This window comes from Aegilops tauschii, chromosome 2 (assembly GCF_002575655.3).
Source record: "Aegilops tauschii subsp. strangulata cultivar AL8/78 chromosome 2, Aet v6.0, whole genome shotgun sequence".
Classification (NCBI taxonomy): Eukaryota; Viridiplantae; Streptophyta; class Magnoliopsida; order Poales; family Poaceae; genus Aegilops; species Aegilops tauschii.
In genome coordinates this window covers 538753767-538779600 of record NC_053036.3, presented here as the reverse complement: position 1 = coordinate 538779600, position 25834 = coordinate 538753767, and the positions used below count along the sequence as shown (strand labels likewise).

At 44.9% G+C, this 25834-nt stretch overlaps 1 long non-coding RNA gene across 3 annotated transcripts; it reads right to left on the bottom strand.

Moving 5' to 3' along the window:
• Positions 1 to 4955: 4955 nt before the first annotated feature.
• On the bottom strand, positions 4956 to 8309 carry LOC109783747 (uncharacterized). 3 transcript variants are annotated; one of them, XR_012203241.1, is made up of 5 exons: positions 7880 to 8309; positions 7621 to 7804; positions 6232 to 6319; positions 6014 to 6090; positions 4956 to 5277 (listed from the first exon to the last, which is right to left on the bottom strand). It is a non-coding gene; the product is annotated as an uncharacterized lncRNA (long non-coding RNA). The 3 variants fall into 3 exon arrangements; XR_012203240.1 differs by having other exon boundaries at positions 4956 to 5531; positions 6014 to 6071; positions 7880 to 8308; XR_002237750.4 differs by having other exon boundaries at positions 6014 to 6071; positions 7880 to 8295.
• Between the last annotated feature and the right edge of the window lie 17525 nt (positions 8310 to 25834).

Genomic DNA, 25834 nt, shown 5'->3' with positions numbered 1-25834 from the left:
ATCAAGAAGGCCACGGAGGACCAAGTTCCGGCAGCAGAAGACATCCTTCAACTTGATCACAATCTTCTTACCCCAACTGAGATCGAAGCTTTCAAGATGATTGAGTTATCTCGTATACAAAACAAGTATCTCACCCGTGAAAATATTTTGTTGAAGGAGTATATCATCGCACTCAAGGGCATTATCCGCAAATTGGAGGACCTCCTACGCTCGATGTGCGACTATCCATCATCACCTCCATCTCCTTGACCAGCAAAATAGACATAATCACATGGGTTTGGGCACTCCCCTTGGCAACTGCCAAGCTTGGGGGAGGTGCCCCGGTATCATATCACCATCACACTCCTATCTTTATCGATTTTCTTAGTTCGATCCTTTTAGTAATATCTTGATCTAGTAGAATAAAGTTTTAGTAATGATTTAGTTTTGAGTTTTGCCTTATGATCCTTCTATATAATCGAGTCTGTAAGCTATATATAATAAAGATTAGTGTTGAGTCAAGGGCTTGATTACTATGCTTTGATCTTGAGGGAATAAAAAGAAAAAGAAAGAATAAAAAGAAATAAAAGAGATCATATTCATCTTATGGAGAGTAATGACTTCACATATAAAGAGTATGATGATTAAAAGTTGTTGAGGGTTAACACACATAGTTTTGGTCATCGTTGCAATTAATAGGAAGTAATAAGGAAAGAGAGGTTCTACATATAAATATACTATCTTGGACATCTTTTATGATTGTGAGCACTCATTAAAATATGACATGCTAAAGAGTTGATGTTGGACAAGGAAGACAACGTAATCGTTATGTTTTCTTATATCTGAAATAAAGTATATTGTCTTGGATCATCCAACATGTTGAGCTTGCCCTTCTCCCTCATGCTAGCCAATTGTTTGCACCAAGTAGAGATACTACTTGTGCTTCCAAATACCCTTAAACCCAATTTTGACATGAGAGTCCACCATATCTACCTATGGACTGAGTAAGATCCTAAAAGTAAGTTGTCATCGTTGCATGCAATAAAAAATTGCCCTCTAAATATGTATGACTTATTAGTGTGGAGGAAATAAGCTTTATACGATCTTGTGATGTGGAAGAAATAAAAGCGACAGACTGCATAATAAAGGTCCATATAACAAGTGGCAATATAAAGTGACGTTCTTTTGCATTAAGATTTCGTGCATCCAACCCTAAAAGCACATGACAACCTCTGCTTCCTTCTGCGAAGGGCCTATCTTTATTCTTCTCTTATACCTTATGCAAGAGTCAAGGTGATCTTCACCTTTCCTTTTTACATTTTATCCTTTGGCAAGCACATTGTGTTGGAAAGATCCTGATATATATATCCAATTGGATGTAAGTTAGCATGAACTATTATTGTTCACATTACCCTTGAGGTAAAAGGTTGGGAGGCAACACTATAAGCCCCTATCTTTATCTGTGTCCGATTAAAACTCCATAACCACAAGTATTGCATGAGTGTTAGCAATTGTGAAAGACTAAATGATAGTCGAGTATGTGGACCTGCCGAAAAGCTCTTATATTGACTCTTTCTGATGTTATGATAAATTGCAATTGCTTCAATGACCGAGATCATAGTTTGTTAGTTCTCAATGAAGTTTCTGATTCATACTTTACATTGTGAATAGATTATTACTTGAGCATAAGAAATCATATGACAATATCCATATATGTTGCTGTTATAAGAATGATCATGATGCCGTCATGTCCGTATTTTATTTTATCGACACCTCTATCTCTAAACATGTGGACATATTTATCGTTATCGGCTTCTGCTTGAGGACAAGCGAGGTCTAAGCTTGGGGGAGTTGATACGTCCATTTTGCATCATGCTTTTATGTCGATATTTATTGCATTATGGGCTGTTATTACACATTATGTCACAATACTTATGCATATTCTCTCTTATTTTACAAGGTTTGCATGAAGAGGGAGAATGCCGGCAGCTGGAATTCTGGGCGGGAAAAGGAGCAAATATTAGAGACCTATTATGCACAACTCCAAAAGTCCTGAAACTTCACGGAAGTCATTTTTGGAATTAATAAAAAATACTGAGCGGAGAAAGTACCAGAGGGGCCCACACCCTGGCCACGAGGGTGGGGGCGCGCCCTACCCCCCTGGGCGTGCCCCCTGCCTCGTGGGCCCCTTGGCAGGCCTCCGGTGCCCATCTTCTGCTTCCCCGCGGGTGGAGCGTATACGTCACACTCCAGGGCCTTTCATGAATTTATTAGAGAACACCCAATTCTCACAGACTGCGACGTTTAACAGTCAAATTCATATAGGTGTGTCCCTCAGGAGATGTTCTGCAGGACAACATCTCTGCTTACCCGAATAAGCCACTTGGAACACATTAAGATAAGTATCAACCTGCCATGCAGATCAGGAGAGTATTGCATCTTCACGGAGTGGGATAATTATTATAGGGGTACTCTCCTCTCAGCTGACCAACAGCTTGTCTCCCACTTCTACTTCACAGGATCTCCGATCACATAGAGTGGGTTACCACTATGGACAACTCATGCGGTGGGTCTCAGACCCATCTCCATCGATGCATTATCTATCACTTTACGTGATAGACCCTTTGTGAAGGGATCTGCCAAATTTTTTGACGTTTGGATATAATCCAACGTAATAACTCCGGAGTTCCTCAATTTTCTGACAGATTTTAGTCTCCTCTTCACATGCCTTGAGGACTTCATATTGTCCTTAGAACTGTTTATCTTGATGATCACAGTTTGATTATCACAGTTCATCCGGATAGGGGGTATTGGTTTTTCAACCATAGGCAAGTCCATCAAGAGCTCACGAAGCCACTCTGCTTCAACAGTGGCAGTGTTTAATGCTGTGAGTTCTGCTTCCATAGTTGACCTCGTTAAGATGGTCTGCTTGCAAGACTTCCAGGAAACGGCGCCACCACCAAGTGTAAAAACATAACGACTTGTGGCCTTAATCTCATCAGCATCAGATATCCATTTGAATCACTATAACCCTCTAGTACCCTTGGATACCCGGTGTAGTGAATCCCATAGCTCGCAGTGCCTTTCAAATAGCGCATAACTCTCTCAAAACATGTGGACATATATGTTGCTGTTATAAGAATGATCATGATGCCGTCATGTCCGTATTTTATTTTATCGACACCTCTATCTCTAAACATGTGGACATATTTATCGTTATTGGCTTCCGCTTGAGGACAAGCGAGGTCTAAGCTTGGGGGAGTTGATACGTCCATTTTGCATCATGCTTTTATGTCGATATTTATTGCATTATGGGATGTTATTACACATTATGTCACAATACTTATGCATATTCTCTCTTATTTTACAAGGTTTACATGAAGAGGGAGAATGCGGGCAGCTGGAATTCTGGGCGGGAAAAGGAGCAAATATTAGAGACCTATTATGCACAACTCCAAAAGTCCTGAAACTTCACGGAAGTCATTTTTGGAATTAATAAAAAATACTAAGCGGAGAAAGTACCAGAGGGGGCCCACACCCTGGCCACGAGGGTGGGGGGCGCGCCCTCCTGCCTCGTGGGCCCCCTGGCATGCCTCCGGTGCCCATCATCTGCTATATGAGGTCTTTTACCCTGGAAAAAATCATAAGCAAGCTTTCGGGAAGAAACTCCGCCGTCACGAGGTGGAACCTTGGCGGAACCAATCTAGAGCTCCGATAGAGCTGTTCTGCCGGGAAAACTTCCCTCCGGGAGGGGGAAATCGTCGCCATCGTCATCACCAACGATCCTCTCATCGGGAGGGGGTCAATCTCCATCAACATCTTCACCAGCACCATCTCCTCTAAAACCCTAGTTCATCTCTTGTATCCAATCTTTGTCCCAAAGCCTCAGATTGGTACCTATAGGTTGCTAGTAGTGTTGATTACTCCTTGTAGTTGATGCTAGTTGGTTTACTTGGTGGAAGATCATATGTTCAGATCCATTATGCATATTAATACCCCTCTTATTACGAACATGAATATGCTTTGTGAGTAGTTACGTTTGTTCCTGAGGACATGGGAGAAGTCTTGCTATAAGTAGTCATGTGAATTTGGTATTCGTTCGATATTTTGATGAGATGTATGTTGTCTTTTCTCTAGTGATGTTATGTGAACGTCGACTACATGACACTTCACCATTGTTTGGGCCTAGAGGAAGGCATTGGAAAGTAATAAGTAGATGATGGGTTGCTAGATGGACAGAAGCTTAAACCCTAGTTTATGAGTTGCTTCGTAAGGGGCTGATTTGGATCCATATGTTTCATGATATGGTTAGGTTTACCTTAATACTTCTTTTGTAGTTGCGGATGCTTGCAATAGGAGTTAATCATAAGTGGGATGCTTGTCCAAGTAAGGACAGCACCCAAGCACCGGTCCACCCACATACCAAATTATCAAAGTAACGAACGCGAATCATATGAGCGTGATGAAAACTAGGTTGACGATAATTCCCATGTGTCCTCGGGAGCGCTTTTCTCTATATAAGAGTTTGTCCAGGCTTGTCCTTTGCTACAAAAAGGATTGGGTCATCTTGCTGCACCTTATTATTTTCATTACTTGTTACCCGTTGCAAATTACCTTATCACAAAACTATCTGTTACCTATAATTTCAATGTTTGCAGAGAATACCTTACTGAAAACCGCTTGTCATTTCCTTCTGCTCCTCGTTGGGTTCGACACTCTTACTTATCGAAACGACTACGATAGATCCCCTATACTTGTGGGTCATCAGTGCTCAATATACCAGAATCCAAATCTCATTGTTTGGCAATAGATAATTTGCCACGCTTTAGGTGTTTGTACATATATAGTGTGAATAATAATAATAATAATAATAATAATAATAATAATAATAATATATGTATATAACAGCAATTGAATTAATGCTCCACATAATGGTGATAATTATGTATATCAAGCTAGGAAAAGACAAGAAAATATACTCACAAGAGGAAGAAATCATATATTGGATAAAATTGTTGGATTACAGTAGTGGATATTACAGGAGGAAGAGCATCCAAATGTGATGCATATCTTAATATTTTCTCGAGAAAGAAACTTAAACTAAAAGCATTCATCAACATCCCTCATACTTAACTAAAACATAACCGAGGAACATCATCGAATAGGAACAACATCCCTACAACTTAACTAAAACTGAAAGCATCCATCATCATCATCATGAACTGGAAGATCATCATCATCATCACATTGCAGTGTACTTGTCATGCACCCATATAATCATCCATGTATCTTTTGAACCTACAAAGAAAATAAGAAAATGAACCGTTAACACACAGTGCATTAAGAAGTAAGAACCGCTTTGCGCACACTTACTGCTCATCAGCACATTTTTTTTGGGTCTGGACAACAGTCTAATAGAAAATAAGAAGAATCAAATAAACAAGATAGCACTACAATTTGAACACAAATTCGTATGTGATTATGAGAAGATACCAGCAAGAGTGTTAGTTGTCCTTGATGACTAATCCAGACGCCACAATATACGACACAAACTGCAGAAAACATGGCTAAATAAAATTATATGGACATTAGCCTAAGTGCTGATGTGCATAGGGCAATGTGATTGACAGTACCACTTCTCTTTTCATCTCCAGTTTGTTAGCAAACTGGACCAAAACGGTTTGTCATCTGAAACTGAACCAAAACATCTATTTCTAGTTGGTTTCAGTCATCCAACAGGAAATAGGGAAACCTATAAGTGCTCACCACGCTTTGAAACAAACCTACAGCCCCAAATCCACTGAAATGAATTTACATGGTCATCACCAGCCTAGAGATCCATTGCTAATTCTTTACATCTACAGTAAAACTGTTTTCTGTGAACCAACATATCTATTTATTTCTAAATAAATCCACTGAAACCTACAGCCCCAAATCTTATAAATGTGCGTCGACAGCAGCACAGAACCTAGCACAACTCAATGGCCATGGACACAACGAGCAGTAGCACGGTAAGGAGAGGGAGAGAGTATACCTTCCTTGGCATCGTCCATGACTTGCTCCACGAACTCGACTTGCTCCATGGCGTCCCCCTGCATGGAGTTGGAATACCTAGTTGATTTTAATTATACTAAGATTCTTTCATGTGAAACTAAATAGTGGAATTAATACATGCAGCACACAATATAGGCCCGCAGTTTCTGAAATCCAACCAAAAAAAAAGTAGGTTGTCTACCAGGCCATGCCTTGTACCTTCAGTTCGGTTTCAACTCTGGTATGATGTCCCGTGAGAGGAACAAAAATACAACGAAGTCAAATATTGTCGTCGGTAGGACCTTACCTGCCAATTCAAAAAAGATGATGCTAACTTATCATGGGATCATCATCAAGAACATGCACATTGTTGTTCAAATTCTTACTATGGCAGGCATTATGTTATTGTTCAACGATGAGTAAATATTTTTTGGGATAATGAACAAAAAGAGATGGTTCAAACTCTAGACCCGGAAATGGATGGTTGCAAATCGATAGGGTGTGTACTGTTCTAGGTACATAATATTGGGCAAAACACACTAACTTGTATTGAAATTGCTGAAAGAGTAACTAATTTGTAGTGGAATGGCCAAAAGAGTACCTTATGTAGGGACAACTTGTAGGTGATTATTTTTCCTTGTAGTGTATTTTCATGAGTACAGGCTGATAGTATTAAAAAATAATAGTCCATCAAGGTTATCCTTGTATCTAGTTTGTTCTTTCCCTTTCCGTATAGAATTTCCAGATTTTATACATGTAATAGGCAGAATAGAAGTCGTTCCTGACTTTTAGTGGGGAATAGCATCCGAAGAAATACATCTATAGAAGCACTGTGTCCTGAACTCATGTTAACCACAATAACAATATCCTTTTTAGTTGAAAAGGCAAACTTCTAATATTTAAATATTATTCATGATTTTTAAAGGATACATCGAGATACCATGTTGACAAAAAGGCAATCAAAAAGATAATACAACTGTGATTATTTTGACTAGAAGTGGATATGAATACATAACAGAATTTATATTGGACACTATACTGAGATAACACTACATCAGCTCCAAGCTGTAACAGAAGTACCTATATTATTTTCGGAAAGCAAGGGAAAGCTTCTAAGTTACCGCCAAATAGTGGTTCAAATATTCATCACTTCGTAATAATTAAAAACACCTTGCTGATACTATAGTCGTACATAATAATCACATGTGTGACTAAGAAAACTTGAAGATCAACTTTTATTTCGGAAGGGAAACAGGAGCAGAATCTTCAAAATATAAATCAATAACTAACCATTAAACAGCAAAAGAAATAATTCTGCTCAGTTTCAAAGCCAACGTAGCAATACATAAGGAACCACCGAACCATATACATATCATGGCTGTAGCATGTGCACAGCAAGCCATCGTATACTAAGTTAAGATGTACAACAGAAATAGTATATTTATGCTTCATCCGTTCAAATTACATGGGAGAACATTATAAGATGAAGAAATTCCACAAAGCAGCAGTATTTTTCAGTAAAGAAAATAAAAAAATCTAATGGTCAAATTGATACGAGGATTTTACACATACGTTTATTTTTCTTCAATGGGGACATGAGCATCTTACCTGATCTAACGGGGCCAAACCTGAAGACAGGAACTGAGTCACGTCCATGTCTGGACAATGGAGGACTTGGTTACTTCCATCATGTCACCCATGTCGTAGGCAGCACCTATGGTTAGGATTAGTTTTCACTTGGGATTTGTTTTCCCTGTAGAGAGAAGGGATATACAGCCAGTTTGTTGCACGTCTACAGGAGAAGAAAAGAGCAGAGGTTAGAGAAACAGGGAGATAATGAAGAAACCAGGGGAGGGGGTGCACTCACCGAACGAGAGGAGGACGACATGGCCATCGGCGCCGGAGCCGACGCCCGAACCCTAGCTATGGGGGAGGGTCGCGGGTAGGCTTTGGTGGCCGTGAGGGCCGGATCTAACCGATGGGAGGGCGCCGCAATGTGAGGGGACCTGAGGCTGTGCTTCACGGTGGCGAGATTTGCCGGACGTCGCTTGAATCAGCCGCCGCACGTTGAGCAGCGAGGAGCCGCGTGAAGAGAGAGATGAGTCGTGAGAGGGATGGGTGGGTAGGGATGATGTGGATCTGGCAGCCTCCGGAGCTGCGAGGTAGGAGGAGGGGAGGGGGAGGGCCGGCGGCGAGGTGGACCGGAGGAGGGAGACAAAGTGGTGGTGGCGGCGGTTTGGGAGAGATAAGGGCGGGGGCTCTGTATCTCGCGCGTCTCTTTATCTCTTTCTCTCTCTCCTTTCCTCAGTTTTTTTCTCAATTGTACCACGACAGGGTAATGAGCTGCAACTCTACATCACATATGCTGCATCGCTTATATGCGTATCCATGGAAAATTTTGAACGTATAGTCAAAACGTTGTTGAATTTGTGTTGCTTTATAGAGGGTATCCTTGTAGTGCGAAGAAGAATCTCCCAAAACAGTTTTGTGAATGAAGTTTTGAACAAGGAGATCGAAAATGGCAGCAAGATGAGCTAGAACACAGGTTTGAGCTATGGGAGGATTTTTTCTAGAGGAAGTCGAAGTGAGTGGGTGCTGGAATAAGCGGAGGGGGTCCACGTGGGGTCCACGTGGGGTCCACGAGGCAGGGGGCGCGCCCTGTGCCCTCGTGGCCAGATGGTGGGTCCCCCTGGTGTGTTCTCAGTACCACGTATTCTTAAATATTCTACAAAAATTCGTAATTCATTTTCAGGACATTTGAAGAACTTTTATTCTCGGGGTATTTTTATTGCAAGGATAATTCAGAAAACAGACAGAAAATACTATTTTTGTTTTATTTAATCTAAATAACAGAAAGTAAAAGGAGGGTACAGAAAGTTGTGCTTCCTAACTTCATCCATCTCATGCTCATCAAAAGGAATCCACTAACAAGGTTGATCAAGTCTTGTTAACAAACTCTTTCCGAATAACATGAAACCGGAGAATTTTCGAATAGCACTAGGTTACCTCAACGGGGATATGCATGTTCCCAACAATAAGAATATCATATTTCTTCTTAACAGTAGGAAAGAGGGAATTCCAAACCTCCAATAGTAATCGTTGAAATTTTTCCAATAGAATTGATACTGCAGACTTGGGGTTGTTTCCTTGGAAAGTGTATCGTATGCTCATTACCATTAACATGAAAAGTGGCATTGCCTTTGTTGCAATCAATAACAGCCCCTGCAGTATTCAAAAAGGGTCTACCAAGAATAATCGACATACTATCGTCCTCGGGAATATCAAAAATAACAACGTCCGTTAAATAGTAACGTTTGCAACCACAACAGGCACATCCTCACAAATACCGACAGGTATAGCAGTTGATTTATCGGCCATTTGCAAAGATATTTCAGTAGGTGTCAACTTATTCAAATCAAGTCTACGATACAAAGAGAGAGGCATAAGACTAACACCGGCTCCAAGATCACATAAATCAGTTTTAACATAGTTTCTTTTAATGGAGCATGGTATAGTTGGTACTCCGGGATCTCCTAGTTTCTTTGGTATTTCACCTTTAAAAGTATAATTGGCAAGCATGGTGGAAATTTCAGCTTCCGGTATCTTTCTTTTATTTGTAACAATATCTTTCATATACTTAGCATAAGGACTCATTTTAAGCATATCAGTCAAACGCATACGCAAAAAGATAGGTCTAATCATTTCAGCAAAGCGCTCAAAATCCTCAAAATCCTTTTTCTTGGATGGTTTAGGAGGAAAAGGCATGGGTTTCTGAACCCATGGTTCTCTTTCTTTACCATGCTTCCTAGCAACGAAGTCTCTCTTATCATAACATTGATTCTTTGATTGTGGGTTATCAAGATCAACAGCAGGTTCAATCTCTACATCATTGTTATTACTAGGTTGAGCATCAACATGAACATCATCATTAACATTATCACTAGGTTCATGTTCATTACCAGATTGTGTTTCAGTATCAGAAATAGAAATATCATTGGGATTCTCAGGTGTGTCAACAACAGGTTCACTAGAAGCATGCAAAGTCCTATCATTTTTCTTGTTCTTCTTCTTAGAAGGACTGGGTGTATCAATATTAGTTCTCTGAGAATCTTGCTCAACTCTCTTAGGGTGGCCCTCAGGATACAAAGGTTCCTGAGTCATTCACTACTGGAATCAGCTAATTTGCCATCTGCCAGCTCTTTGCCGTCTGCTAGCTGACGGCAAAGAAGCTTTTTGCCATCAGCTACCCAAAAGCAGACGGCAAAGAAAGGGCAGACGGCAAAGAAGCTCTTTGCCGTCTGCCAGCTCTTTGCCGTCGGCCAGCGGACGGCAAAGAATCTTTGCCGTCCGCTGGCGGACGGCAAAGAGTGAGGTGGCCCCCACCCCCGCCCGTTTTTGAAAAACTTAACGGGCCACCTCTTTGCCGTCCGCTAGCAGACGGCAAAGAGGCAAAAAAGCGGACGGCAAAGGGGGGCGGACGGCAAAGAGCCTACTACCTAACGGCCCGTACCCCTCGCCCGTTACTCACTTCTTCCCTCTCCCTCGCCGTTTCTCTCCTCCCACGCCGCCGCCCGCCGCGCGCCGCCGCCGCCCCGTCGCCCCCGCCGCCCCGGCTCGCCGCCGCCCCGGGGCCCCGTCGCCCTCACCGCCCCGGCCCCCCACCGCCCCAGGCCCGCCCCTCGCCGTTTCTCTCCTCCCACGCCGCCGCCCGCCGCGCGCCGCCGCCGCCCCGGGGCCCCGTCGCCCTCACCGCCCCGGCCCCCCGCTGCCCCGCGCCCCACCGCCCGGGCCCGGCCCCCCGCCGCCCCAGGCCCGCCCCCTGCCGCCCCAGGCCCGGCCCCCCGCCGCCCCAGGCCGCCTCCTCCACCGCCCGCCCCCTCCTCCACCGGCCTCCTCCACCCCCCAGGTGAGCCCCCCATCTTTCAGTTTTTTTTTTCTTTTTTTTCTTTTTTTCCTTTTTAGTTTTAGTTTTAGTTGTAGTTTTAGGTTTAGTTTTAGGTTTAGGTTTAGTTGTAGGCTTAGTTTAGTTTGAGGAAAGAAGAAGAAGAAGAGAAAAAGAGGAGAGGAGGAGAAGAAGAAGAGGAAAAAGGAAAGGAAGAAGAAGAAGAGGAGGAGGAGAAGAAAAAAGAAGAAGAGGAAGAAGAAGAAGAGAAAAAGAGGAGAGGAGGAGAAGAAGAAGAGGAAAAAGGAAAGGAAGAAGAAGAAGAGGAGGAGGAGAAGAAAAAAGAAGAAGAGGAAGAAGAAGAAGAAAAAAGAGGAGAGGAGGAGAAGAAGAAGAGGAAAAAGGAAAGGAAGAAGAAGAAGAGGAGGAGGAGAAGAAAAAAGAAGAAGAGGAAGAAGAAGAAGAAAAAAGAGGAGAGGAGGAGAAGAAGAAGAGGAAAAAGGAAAGGAAGAAGAAGAAGAGGAGGAGGAGAAGAAAAAAGAAGAAGAGGAAGAAAAGGAAGAATAGGAAGAAGAAGAAAAGGAAAAAAGAGGAAAAAACCCCGACCCGACACGGCACCCCGACCCCGACCCGGCACCCCGACACGACACCCCGACCCCTAGACCCCGACCCCGACACCCCGACCCCGAGCCTGACCCGACACCCCGACCCCGACACCGACACGGCACCCCGACCCCGACCCCGACCCCGACACCCCGACCCCGACCCCGACACCGAGCCTGACCCGACACCCCGAATTTCGACACCGACACGGCACCCCGACCCCGACCCGGCACCCCGACCCGACACCCCGACCCCGAGACCCCGACCCCGACACCGACACGACACCCCGACACCAACACCCTGACACCACACACACCCTTACCCCGACACCGACACGGCACCCCGACCCCGACCCGGCACCCCGACCCGACACCCCGACCCCGAGACGGCACCCCGACCCGACACCCCGACCCGGCACCCCGACCCGACACCCCGACCCCGAGACCCCGACCCCGAGCCTGACCCGACACCGACACGGCACCCCGACCCCGACCCGGCACCCCGACCCCGAGACGCCGACCACGATACCCCGACCCGGACCCCGACCCCGACACCCCGACCCCGAGCCTGACCCGACACCCCGACCCCGACACCGACACGGCACACCGACCCCGACCCGGCACCCCGACCCGACACCCCGACCCGACACCCCGACCCCGACCCCGACACGGCACCCCGAGACCGACACGACACCCCGACCCCCGACACCTCCCGAAAAGGTGTTCTTTGGCCTTCCAGAAGCCGACGGGGTCACATATTTGTGAATTATTAGTTAGGTCATATATCTTTCGATTTTGTTATGAAAAACATCATATATAATTGTGTTGATCGGGTAGTTTTAAATGTGCAGTTGTTTCATCGCTGCGAGGTTTGGTGTTCGACGACCTCGCCGTGCGTTTGACGAGCTCTGCCCCTTCGTTCGTGGGTGAGCACAAATGACATGTCCTCCTCCCCCATTAATTATTTGATCTATTCCGATGAAACTTGATAGCTAGATATATATGTGTCTTGAATCATCAGTATGCGTAACCAATATGTGTCTCCCGTTCGAAAGCGTCATAGTTATAAATATGCATGCATTTGCATATTTATAACCTTGATTCTTTCGAATTGTCCAACGCTATCCATGGACAGCCCGAGTATGTTTAGATTGGGTTCATTTTCCCATATGCTTTGCTCCGGATCCGACGCATAAATTTCGTCAGTGCCTCCCCTGTTGTTCTCCGGGTACACATCCTCCCTGTTTATTGCAGAGACGTGTATCAGGAGAACAGCGGGGAGGTGCTGCCGAAATTTTGCGTAGGATCCGGGGCATAGCATGGGAAAATGAACCCAATCTAAACATACTCGGGTGGGATTAGGACCTATCATTACCTATTAGAGTGTAGGTTGCATGGACATAATAAAATTGACAAAGTAGATCAACTGATGAATACATACATGCTGAATTATATATATATATATATTTGTTGTGTGTCTAGTAGCTCTGAAAGTCAAGACGAGTGATCGTGCGTGGATGTACACCGGTCACACTGGTCAGAACAAATGGAGCACTGAATGGTTCACAAAAACCAAGGGGTTTGTGCGAGCCGCATTTGCAAATGGCAAGAGGAAAACCTGGTGCCCCTGTTTACGGTGCGGCAATTGGGAAAAGAGGACAGAGGCTGAAATGGGCAAACACCTGCAGAAGAGTGGTTTTACGCCCGATTATACGGTGTGGACATTTCATGGTGAGTCTGCCCAACGTGACCGAGCTGAGGTGGATCATCGTCGCACCGACGAGCATGGTACCGGGATGGAAAACATGGTGCAAGACTTTGATGATGCTCGGGATTCGGACGAGGAGATGGAGGAATCTGCAAAGGCCTTCAATGAAATGTTGGAGTCTTCAAAACGTCCGCTCCATGAGCACACTGAGCTTTGTCAGTTGGATGCCATCTCACAAGTAATGGCTCTGAAGGCTCAGTTCAACTTGGGCAGAGAATGCTACGATGCAATGATGACAGTATTTGGACGCTTTCTACCCAAAGGCCATGTAATGCCTGCAAACCTATACCAGTCGGACAAAATCCTCCGTGCACTGAAGATGCCCTATGATAAGATACATGCCTGTGAGAAAGGATGTGTCTTGTTTAGGCTTGACTATGCGGACTTGAACTATTGTCCCATTTGCAAGTCTTCCAGGTATGTTGTGGTAGACAACGGTATGGGTGAGAAGACACAGACCAAAATCCCCGTTAGTGTTCTTCGGTATATGCCAATCGTACCAAGACTTCAACGTCTTTTCATGGTCGAAGAGACGGCCAGACAGATGACATGGCACAAAACGGGCAAAAGAACCGAACTAGATGCAGATGGGAATCTGATGATTGTACACACATCGGATGGTGTTGCGTGGAAAAAGTTTGATGAATTACATGGTGACAAAGCGGCAGATCCGAGGCATCCTCGAGTCGGCATCAGCACGGATGGGTTCAGTGTGTTTGGTATGACGGCAGCTCAATACAGTTGTTGGCCCGTATTTGTCTTTCCACTCAATCTCCCCCCCGGACAGATTATGCAAAGAAAGAACATTTTCCTGACGTTGATAATTCCAGGGCCCAACTATCCGGGGAAAAATATGAATGTGTACATGCAACCGCTTAAGGACGAATTGCAAGAAGCCTGGGATAATGGGTTCAAGACATACGATGCCTATAGCAAACGAAACTTCATAATGCGTGTCTGGTACATGTACTCGACGCATGACTTGCCGGCGTATGCGCTATTTGTTGGCTGGTGTGTGCATGGAAGGTTCCCGTGCCCCACATGCAAGGGAGCTCTTGAGTTTCGTTGGCTTCAGGCCGGTCGCAAGTTTTCTTGCTTCGACATGCATAGAGAGTTCCTGAATCCTCGCCATAAGTTCAGGAAAGACAAGAAGAACTTCATCAGAGGTAGAGTTGTCAAAAACTCTGCACCACATGCATTGACAGGCCAACAGACCCTGGATCAGTTAAACGCTCTCGAGCCAGATCCCGAGCGTCCAGGGTACTTCAAGGGGTATAATTCTAAGCACGCCTGGACTCACAAAACATGCTTATGGGATCTGCCTTACTTCAAAGACCTCCTTTGCCCACACAACATCGACGTGATGCACACTGAGAAGAATATCGCCGAGGCACTTTTTGGTACATTGTTCGGCATAGATGGGAAGTCAAAGGATAATACTAAGGCTAGAGTCAATCTGGAGGCGCTATGTGATAGGCCGTTACAAAACATGAAAGAACCGAAAGGAAAGCAGAACTGGACGAAGCCAAAGGCATGGTTCAATCTTGGAAGGCCGGCTATGAGGGAAATTATCTTGTGGGTGAAAATGCAGTTGATGTTCCCCGATGGGTATGCAGCGAATCTATAGAGGGGAGCCAGTCTTGATAAATTGAAGATATTTGGTCTCAAGAGTCATGATTGGCACATATGGATTGAGCGGGTAATGCCGGTGATGTTGCGTGGCTTCATCCCTGAGGATGAATGGCTAGTACTGGCAGAACTCAGCTATTTCTTCCGTGTTCTTTGTGCGAAAGAACTATCGCCTGGCGTGCTAGAAGAAATGGAAGAGTTGGCGCCGGAGTTGATCTGCAAGTTAGAGAAGATCTTTCCACCGGGCTTCTTTAATCCAATGCAACATTTGATTTTGCATCTCCCGACCGAGGCAAGATTGGGGGGGCCCGTGCAAAATCGTTGGTGCTACCCAACTGAGAGGATGCAGAAGACGCTTCGACAAAAATGTAAAAATAAACGTAGAATTGAAGCATCGATGGCTGAGGCATTCATCACTGAGGAGGCGGCAAACTTCGTGACAGCACACTACGAAGCCAAAAATCGTCATTTGCATAATCCGAAGCCTCGGTACAATGCTGACGACCCTAAAAAGGGTGGATCCAACCTCAGCCTATTCAAAGGGAATCTCGCACCAGCCAGTGTTTCAAATCCAGTATCTTTGGATAACGAACAATGGCGGACCATTTCGTTGTATATCTTCAACAACCTGATAGAAGTGCGGCCGTACATCGAGTAAGTTCTCGGTACATAGTTTCGCAACTTCTATTTCCTTTGAACTGCTCTTATTCCTGGATATTTCATACAGTCGATACGTCGCCTTATTCTCATATGGAGCGGTGATCCAAAAGGATTCTGTCGAAGAGTATGAGCTTCTCGCAAAGCAAGGAGGCGGCTATCCCGGTTTCATCTCTTGGTTCAAACAAACGGTAATTTCTATTAGACTTGTAGGCTAATTTGTAGGCGGCTATCCCGGTTTCATTCGCTAATTTGTGCGTAATGCAACAATCCTTTCATATTAAACTTGTAGGCTAATTCAGAGTCTATGGACGCCGAATTGAGACAAGTCGCTAATGGTTTTGACTATAAGGTCCGTTCATTTGACAAATACGACATCAACGGGTATCGCTTTCGTACCTATGGCAAAGAGCTATCTATGGCCGACCGAAAGTCTACAAATTGTTGTGTATCTGCTATCGGCGAAGGAGGTACCGAGTATTATGGGAGAGTTGAAGCAATTTATGAACTTCTATTCTATGGTGAAAACCCACCGAATGTCGTAGTCTTCAAATGTTATTGGTTTCAGCCGAAGGAGACTAGAAGGACTCATGAACATATAGGGCTAGTTGAAATCAACCAAAGCACCCATTTAGATGTTCCTGATGTCTATATTACGGCTCAACAGGCGACCCAAGTATTCTATCTACCGTGGGCCTGCCAAACTAATCCAAATCTGAAAGGTTGGGATGTCGTTTATGAAGTGCCGCCACGTGCTAGACTATCTCCCCCAAAGGAAGAGGATTATGAACCTCACATTAACCCAGACACATATGAAGGAGAATTCTTCCAAGAGACACGTCTTTCCAAAAAGCGTTTCAAGAACCGCTATACTTCACCCCAAAACATTGAAGTAGACAGCGACAGTGAATCCGACATCAACCCAGAGGAGGAACAAGAAGAGCCGGAACAAGAAGAGCCGGAACAAGAAGAGGTTACTGCTGCGGATGACCTGTCATTGCTTCACCGATTACGTCAAGGTGGCCTTGCACATGTTGATGCCACTGAACCCTATGAGCCCGTCATTGATTATAGTGATGATGATGATTATGCATTTATTGATGATACTGATCGAGATTATTAGTAGTGTCAGGTATTAATTTTTTTAATGTTGTACTTGATGATGATACACTTAAGTGATACACATATTATTATTCATGTCGGTCTTTTTTTATGTTGTACTAATTTCGTTTACTGTTTGTCATGGCAGGTGTTGAAAGATGGTGGGCGCTGGTCGGGAGCGCGCCAAGGCCCCTTCTTCGTCGGCGCGTGGTCTGAGGTCTTCGATTCCAGACGTACCTCTCCGCCGAGCGTTGCTGGATAAAGTCAAAATTATTTAGCTTATTCTCTCAATTTCAATCGACCGCTGCTGGATTTAGTATATCTAATATGAATTGGCGATCAGAACACATATGGGCTTCGTCGACCGCGGTGCCCAGCAGGGGACGAGGTAGGAAGAGAGGAGGTGGGGCACGTGGTCGCGGGAGAGGAGGTAGGGTGACTGCTAGGGCACCTTCCTCGCCGCCACCCCCAGCCGTTTCACCCGAGCACGTGACTGCTAGGGTGGACTCGTCCGAGGAGGAGGCTACACGGACTCCGGTCCACGAGCCTCCGGTCCACGGGTCTTGGGCCCACGAGCCTCGGGTCGACTGGCCTTCAGCCCACGAGAGTTCGGCCCACGAGACCGCGGAGGAGCACACGTCCGGATGGGGTACCTGGCCGGATCAGCCCGAGGAGCCGAGTGGCCATGCTGGTGATGGCGGGGAGCCGACTGATCTTGAGGAGGAGGGTGGCACCGTGTACCAGCGTGGTGCTACACGGCTCCCGTCCGTGCCGGCGACCCGCGAGCAGAGGTGGTTGATCTTCCCTGATGGGGAGAGGTACGTAAGTGCATTTAATATTTTTGTACCTTCTGCATTCACGTTTCTTCAAATAACTAATGCGTTGGCCTTGTCATGCTGCAGGGGTTGGGACCACCATCATAGTGTCCGCCGGCCCAACTCCGTCCTTGGAGTTCTTTGCCGGCAAAATTTCTCGGGGTTTGTCACGTTGCCTGGTGAGGGTCGGCTTCCAGAGCTTGGGTTGAGCTGGGAGCACTACGTGGCTGCCCCGGCCCCGCCGGATGTCATTATCGACGGTGTCGTGTGCGACACGAGGGCAGACATGGTGATCAGGACGTTCTGGGTAATTTCTCCTTTACACATTTCAAAATCTTCAACTAGCTAGTTATTAATTGTACTAATCAATATTGTCTCATTTGATTGCAGACATTCTACAGGTGTGAGGAGGGATACGAGGAGGACTGCGCAAATGTTATCCAGAACGTCTGCAAGCGCCTACTCCAGAACTTACGGCACGAGGCTCGGGTGCAGGCTGTTCGAGACTACTACGCCTTGCGTGGTATCAAGAAGACCAAGCCGGCGTGCCGCGATAAGTTCCTGAGTAAGGAGCAGTACATGAAGGTAATTCTTAAGGCCTTCTACTTAAGTTCCTTCATTTAGTAATTCTTAGCCGTAGCGCTCAAGTTTCTATTTGCTAACTTAGGCGCCTCCGAGATGGTGTGCGGATCGGATGGATTGTTGGGAGGTGTTGGTCGATGAGTGGTGCTCACAAGAATGGATAGCCCTCCACAACCAGGCCAAGGACAAACGTGCCCAAATGGAAGGTGTGCCACACCATCAAGGCAGCTCCAACTTATATCAGTTCAGGCGCAACTGGGTATGTGGTTTGCTTCATGATTCATGCAATTCATTCATCATGCTAGCTTGAGCCCTTTAATTACTAATTTTCATTGTTTCTCTCTTTCAGGCACGCCACAATAAGGCGGATAAGGTGCCAGAGGTGTACGACCTGTATGCCATGGCCCACACTGGCTCTTACAAGAAAGTCAAGGCTTTCTCTCAGTCTGACCTCGATGATGCAAACAACTTCACCAACATCTCCTCCCAGAACAAGCTCGTGAGATATAGAGATGAGGGGAAGGCGAGGAAAGGGGAGGACTTTAACCCGAGCCAGGGTCCCATTGATCCAGAGCTGGTGATGATATCTGGTGGCGGGAGGTCCCATGGCTCTATAGCCATTGGAGATGGACTTATCCGTTGTCCTAGCACTCTCCCGGAGATCAAGGCGCGCCAGTCGAGCTCCGCTCCTGAGATAAGGCCTCGTGAACGGCCAGTGCAACTCGCCATCAAGGTTAGTGATACGTACTCAGTTATCTTTCTCCATTACATTGTGTGCGCTTCCATCAATGATTACAAATGGTCATGTGAGTGGTGTTGCAGGCTGCTATACAGACTGAGAGAGATAGAACGGAGAAACTTCTGGCGGAGGCGGCGGAGAGGCAGCGGGAGATGGAGGAGAGGACGAGAAAGATGATGGAGGAGGAGAGGGCACGGAATGACATGCAGGCAAGGGCCATGTACGAGCTCCTTGTGGTAAGTTTCTTCTGCAGATTACTTGCTAGTCTTAACATTTGAGTCTCATTACTAACTAGTATGACTCTGTTCTGAAAACCAAATGTGCAGTCTGTGTGCGAGAAGTCCGGTCAGCCCGCTCCGCCGATGCCAGTGATTGCTCCTGGGAGCACGGTGAGTTTAGTTTGAATGGACATTACTTGGTAGTCTTAACATTTGAGTGTCGTAATGCTAACGAGACATTGGAAATGATCTTTGGTGCAGCTTAACTCCAGAAACGCATCGCACGATCCTTCTCCAGGTAGCGGCACTAGCCACCCCGCTCCTACACCTCCCTGATCACGGTAAGTTTCTCTAGTGTTTTGCTTAACAAATGCATAAAGACCTAGACTTAGCTTTATTTCCTCCAATATGCTTACCATAATGACCTAGAGTTAGCTTATTTTCCTCCAAAATGACCCATTTTACCTAGGTTAGCTTATAAATGATGCAGTTCATCCAAGTTAGCTCAAAAATGACCCATTTTACCTACATTAGCTACTAAATGATCCATTTTACCTACGTTAGCTTTAAAATGACCCATTTCACCTAGGTTAGCTCCAAAATGACCCATTTCACCTAGGTTAGCTCCAAAATGACCCATTTCACCTTACTTAGCTCAAAAACGATGCCCTTCACCTTAGTTAGCTCATAAACGACCCATTTCAACTAAGTTAGCTCATAAATGATCCATTTCAACTAAGTTAGCTCATAAACAACCCATTTCAACTTAGTTAGCTCATATATGATCCATTTCACCTAAGTTAGCTCATAAATGACATATACTTCTTGTTCTAGTCTTCTTCTTGTTCTAGTCACCTATTTCTAACTTTCTTATTTACCATTTTCCAGATTTCATTCACTTGATGGAAGCTAGCTTGCTATGATGGAGTGCTTGCTTTTCCTTTGATGAAACTTTGCATTGTATCTAGCTTGCTATCTTCATGACACTTTGCATTGTAATATATATATATGGATGGAACAATGTGTATGGATGGAACTTCCTTATGTATGAACAATGTGTATGGATGAAACTGATGTGATATGTGATATGAAACTTATGTGCTAGATATGTGTTGGATATGTGCTGGATATGAAACTTATATATGTGATATGTGCTGCAAATTGTGGGATTTAATAAAAAACAGAAAAAACAGACAATATGCAGGCTCTTTGCCGTCTGCCACCGACAGCAAAGAGCTCTTTGCCGTCTGCCGCGGACGGCAAAGAAGCCACGTGGCAGCCAACTGTGCTTCCTGGGAGCTGACCCATTTGGTCAGTTTGCCTACAGTGGCAGACGGCAAAGACTTTGCCGTCCGTGGCAGACGACAAAGAACCTGCACTTTGCCATCAGTGGCAGACGGCAAAGAACCTGCCATCTAGTGACGTGTAGATGACATCATAAGGCGGACGACAAAGACCAAAGGCTCTTTGCCGTCTGCGGCGGACGGCAAGGGTCTGCCGTTAGCCACTTAACGGACTGACAGCGCAATTATTGCCGTCCGCCCTCTTTGCCGTCCGCCGCAGACGGCAAAGAGCCTTTGCCGTCCGCCGCCAGGAAGCAGACGGCAAAGCAGCTGTTTACCGTAGCCTTCTTTGCCGGAGCCTTTTGCCGTCCGCGGCTGACGGCAAAGGTCTTTGCCGTCCGCCTTTCGAGCCTTTGCCGTCCGCCATGGCAGACGGCAAAGTAGCTGTTTCCTGTAGTGATTCTACCCCCTCTAGTCATAACTCTAACAACATTATCATTTTTCTTATTATTTAATTCATTGAGCAAATCATCTTGTGCTTTAAGCACTTTGAAAGATCGAGGATGTCGCCTAGAGGGGGGGGGGGGGTGAATAGGCGCTTTAAAATAATTACGGTTTAGGCTTGAACAAATGCGGAATAAACCTAGCGGTTAATTTGTCAAGCACAAAACCTACAACAACTAGGCTCACCTATGTGCACCAACAACTTATGCTAAGCAATATAAACTACTAGGTGATAGCAAATATATGACAAGAAACAATATGGCTATCACAAGGTAAAGTGCATAAGTAAAGAGCTCGGGTAAGAGATAACTGAGGCACGCGGAGACGACGATGTATCCCGAAGTTCACACCCTTGCGGATGCTAATCTCCGTTTGGAGCGATGTGGAGGCACAATGCTCCCCAAGAAGCTACTAGGGCCACCGTAATCTCCTCACGCCCTCGCACAATGCAAGATGCCGTGATTCTACTAAGGGACCCTTGAGGGCGGTCACCGAACCCATACAAATGGCAACCCTTGGGGGCGGTCACCGAACCCGTACACTTTGGCAACCCTTGGGGGCGGTCACCGGAACCCGACAAATTGCTCGGGGCGATCTCCACAACCTAATTGGAGACCCCGACGCTTGCCCGGAGCTTTACACCACAATGATTGAGCTCCGAACACCACCAACCATCTAGGGCGCCAAGGCACCCAAGAGGAACAAGCTCTAGGGTGCCCAAACACCCAAGAGTAATAAGCTTCTCAAACTTCACTTCCGCGTATCACCGTGGAGAACTCAAACCGATGCACCAAATGCACTGGCAAGGGCACACGGAGTGCCCAAGTCCTTCTCTCCCAAATCCCACCAAAGCAACTAATGCTAGGGAGGAAAATGAGAGGAAGAACGAAAGAAGAACACGAAGAACTCCAAGATCTAGATCCAAGGGGTTCCCCTCACTTAGAGGAGAAAGTGATTGGTGGAAACGTGGATCTAGATCTCCTCTCTCTTTTCCCTCACGAACTAGCAAGAATAATTGGAGGGATTGAGAGTTAGCAAGCTTGAAGAAGGTCAACAATGGGGGAATAACACGAGCTCAAAGGATAAGGTTCATTGGGGAAGAAGACCCCCTTTTATAGGTGGGGAAAAAATCCAACCGTTATGCTCACAGCCCGCACCGAGCAGTACTACCGCTCCAAGGAGCGGTACTAGCCCTTTGAAACACAACAACGAGGAGGCAAAAAAGCCAGAAGAACCGTCGGAGCGGTAGTACCGTTTGACCTCACGGTACTACCGCTAGGGGTAGCGGTACTACTGCTAAGGGTAGTGGTACTACTGCTTGCGAGCGGTACTAAAAAATTACATCTGTGCCTACCACCGCTGGACTTGTGACGAGTTTTTGGTCCCGAGCGGAAGTAGCCACGGAAGTAGCCGCAGTAGTACTGCTCCAAGCGGTAGTAAAAAATTACATCCACTCCTGTCCGCGGTAGTACCGCTGCAGCCTTTTCAGAACACCAAAACTGACACAACTTCTGCAAACGGACTCCGAATTCGACGAAACCAAGTTTGTTGGAAAGCTAGCAACAAGGGCTAACACAATCTTGATAGAAATACCAATAAGAAGCAAATGAGAAAAGGCCCAAAAGAAAATGATGAGAACCCTTCCTCGGATAAGACCGGTAAAACCTCCAACATCGAAAACATCATAGAAGACGCATGCAAACTCCGTTTTCGATGAACTCAAGCTTGTCATCAAGATGAACATAAGCTCTAAGACTCACAAAGAGAACCAAACAAGAACCAAGAAACATGATGCAAGGATGCAATGGTTTGAGCTCTCGACGAACGATACGATCAAGCTACTCACTTGAGAGCCCCCCTTGATAGTACGACTATCGATCCTATAACCTGGTCTCCCAACTACCACCATGAGACCGGTAAAATAGAAAACCTATCAAGGGCAAACCTTTGCCTTGCACATGGTCCACTTGAGCTAGATGATGACGATCTTGACTCCCTCAAGTTGGACCACGTTTCTTGATTGCGTTGGCTCGATGAAGACTAGATGATTACTCCCCCATAGTCCACTATGGGTGAGCCACTCTTCGGCACATCTTCACAAGTCCATTGTCACCACAATGGACGGAAAGCTTCAAGCACTTGATCTCTTCGTGATGCTCCACTTGAACTTGCACACGGCAATCTTGATGACGATCACCACTTGATGTCATCCTCTCCATGGGTTGAGTGATATCTTCCTCTTGACGCAAGCCCATGAACACGTACCTAACCCCACATAGAACTCTCACATAGACCATGGGTTAGTACACAAAGCACAATGGACAATGCTTACCATACCATGGGATCACTTGATCCCTCTCAGTACATCTTCTACACTTTGTGAGTTGATCAACTTGATTCACTTTTGACTTAGTCTTGATCAACCTAGAATCTTTCCAACTCTCTTCATTTGGATGATGTCTTGAAGGTAAACATGAATGATCGCACAATCTTCTTCTTCAAGACATGCTTGCAATAAGCTCAACTATCACATGACCAATCTTTGGATAATTCCTTAATAGCACCTTGGTCAACACAAACTCTCCTTGAAACCAACACATGTACTCCAAGAAAAGCCTATGGACAAAACCTTCAAATATAACTCAAGTCAACCATTAGTCCATAGAGATTGTCGTCAATTACCAAAACCAAACATGGGGGCGCCACATGTTCTTTCAATCTCCCCCATTTTGGTAATTGATGACAATCACTTTCAAGAGAGTTTATATAAGGAATTATGCATCACCATGCAATGCAACAACCAATGATGCATGAGTAAGAGATGCAAATGCTTAGGAACAAAACCAAAGCAAGAGGAGAGAATTATCTAAACTTCTCCACAAAACTCTCTAAAACTTCTCCCCCATTGGCATCGATTGCCAAAATGGGAGAAAAGCTTAGAAGGCCAATATAAATTGTGTTCCTCCATAATTTGTGTAGTTCTCAACAAGAGAGTGGAATGCAATACACAAGTTTGACGGTAAATACTAGGAGGAAAACAAACTATATTTAGGCCCAAAGTTTACAAAAGAAAGATATGCCACAAAGACATAAGAAAGAGAGAAACAAGCAAACAAGCAATCAAAAGATACCAATCGAAGCAAGTAATCCACGGATATCAATTAAGCCAACTAGACCAATGATCCTACGTGCCACATGAATGAAATAAATTATGATATGAGCAAAGGAGTGTTCTAGAGAAACTAGAGAAGCTCCCCATGATTTGTGCACAATTTAGTTTTGTAACTGGATACACCGAGCACAAAATGGGATCGTCACTCCCCCAAGATCAATAGAACCTCACGACAAGTGCAAGAGAGCAATAGAGTGTTCTAAAGACACTAGTGAAGCTCTCCATGATTTGTGCACTTCTTACAATATTTGCATTAGGATACCGAGTGCACAAAATAGGATCATCACTCCCCGAAAATCAATAGAAACTCACAACAAGTGCAAGTGAGCATATAGGAAACAAAGCCTAGCACCTGCAACAAACAAATGGTTGAGCAACATATAAAAGAGGCAACTTAAGAGTAGGCTCAACCAAAATGATGTGTGTGAGTCATGTAAAAGCACTTGAGAAGACTAATGTACGAATGAGCATTAAGCATCAACATAGTCTTGGATAGTGGAGATACAAGGTGCATGACATGTCCTCCCCACACACACCAAGCAAAAGGGTTCACAAGCACACTAAAAATGCAAAATGAATAACCAACACTTGTGACAACCCATGGTGAAGATAGAAGATGAAAGCCTCATCAAGACGAGGGATACCAATTAAGATGGCAAAAGCCTCGTAGATATAAGCATGAGGAAAATAATCTTCACCACACAGGAGTGCATCAAGATGCAACGAGATAAGACATGCACTCAAGGCAAAAGCTTTCACAGAGCCACCAAAGAAATAACAAGAAAGACAAGGTGGACGTGAAAGAAAGGATATCATCTAGAGATGTAATTTCTCTCAAGTGTATAAGGTTCTAGGTAGACGAGATCATGATGATATATATCTACAAAGAAGGATGTACACCCGAAATAGATACAACACGAAGGAACAAGATATCCAAAAGGAAGTCATAGATATACCAATAAGATATTTGCTTGGAAGCATAGCACTGGCTAGATATGGTCTTATTGTATATAAATGAATTCCTACCACACAACCATCAAAGACATCACAACTAGCAACAAGAGATCATTGTTGCGATGCTTTGAGAAAGGAAACAAGTATCACAAGAGAGAATGAATAACATGCCATGATACAACCTACACAAGGTTGATGTAAGAAATGTGTGCATGAAGTATATGAAGATACTTGTTACCGAGTTAACATTGGAAGGATGAAGTAGATACCAATTGAAGGTACAGAGTAGTTCATTGATCATCCTAGCTTGACTCCAAAAAGCACATGGTGACAACACCTTCCTTGTGAGTAGCCGAGCATCCAATGCATCTCCAATTGTTCCTAGAACAACAACACAAACAAAATGGTACCCAAACTCATTGGGACCGAAGAGTTAGAGAACCAACAATCCATAGGACAAACTCCACATAAATATGTGCACATAGATATGAAAATGAATTTCATGCACATCTCATCCAATTTGAGACTTGGTGGAGTTTCCCCTATATATTGGGTCAAAGAGATAAAGCATGCCAAGGAAACTACATGAAGTTAATATGCATGCTCAAGACTTTCAAGAACCGATACCAAAATACAAGGAAATACCAAGTGAAAAGAATACCAAATGGGGAAATCATCACTTGGAAGATATCATTAAAAGATACATCAAGGAATGAGATATCCATTGGAACCCACAAAATGATATCAAACTCCCAAAAGAGAGGATGGTTCCAAACAAACCAAGCTCTCTACAAAGTTTCATGATGGCACAAGTACCAAAAAGAAACGGCTTGTCGTCCACCAACACACACTTAAAATGGATCACAAGTTTAGTGTTTTATAGAAAATAGGATAGCTCCCCCACGAGTTGTGCATT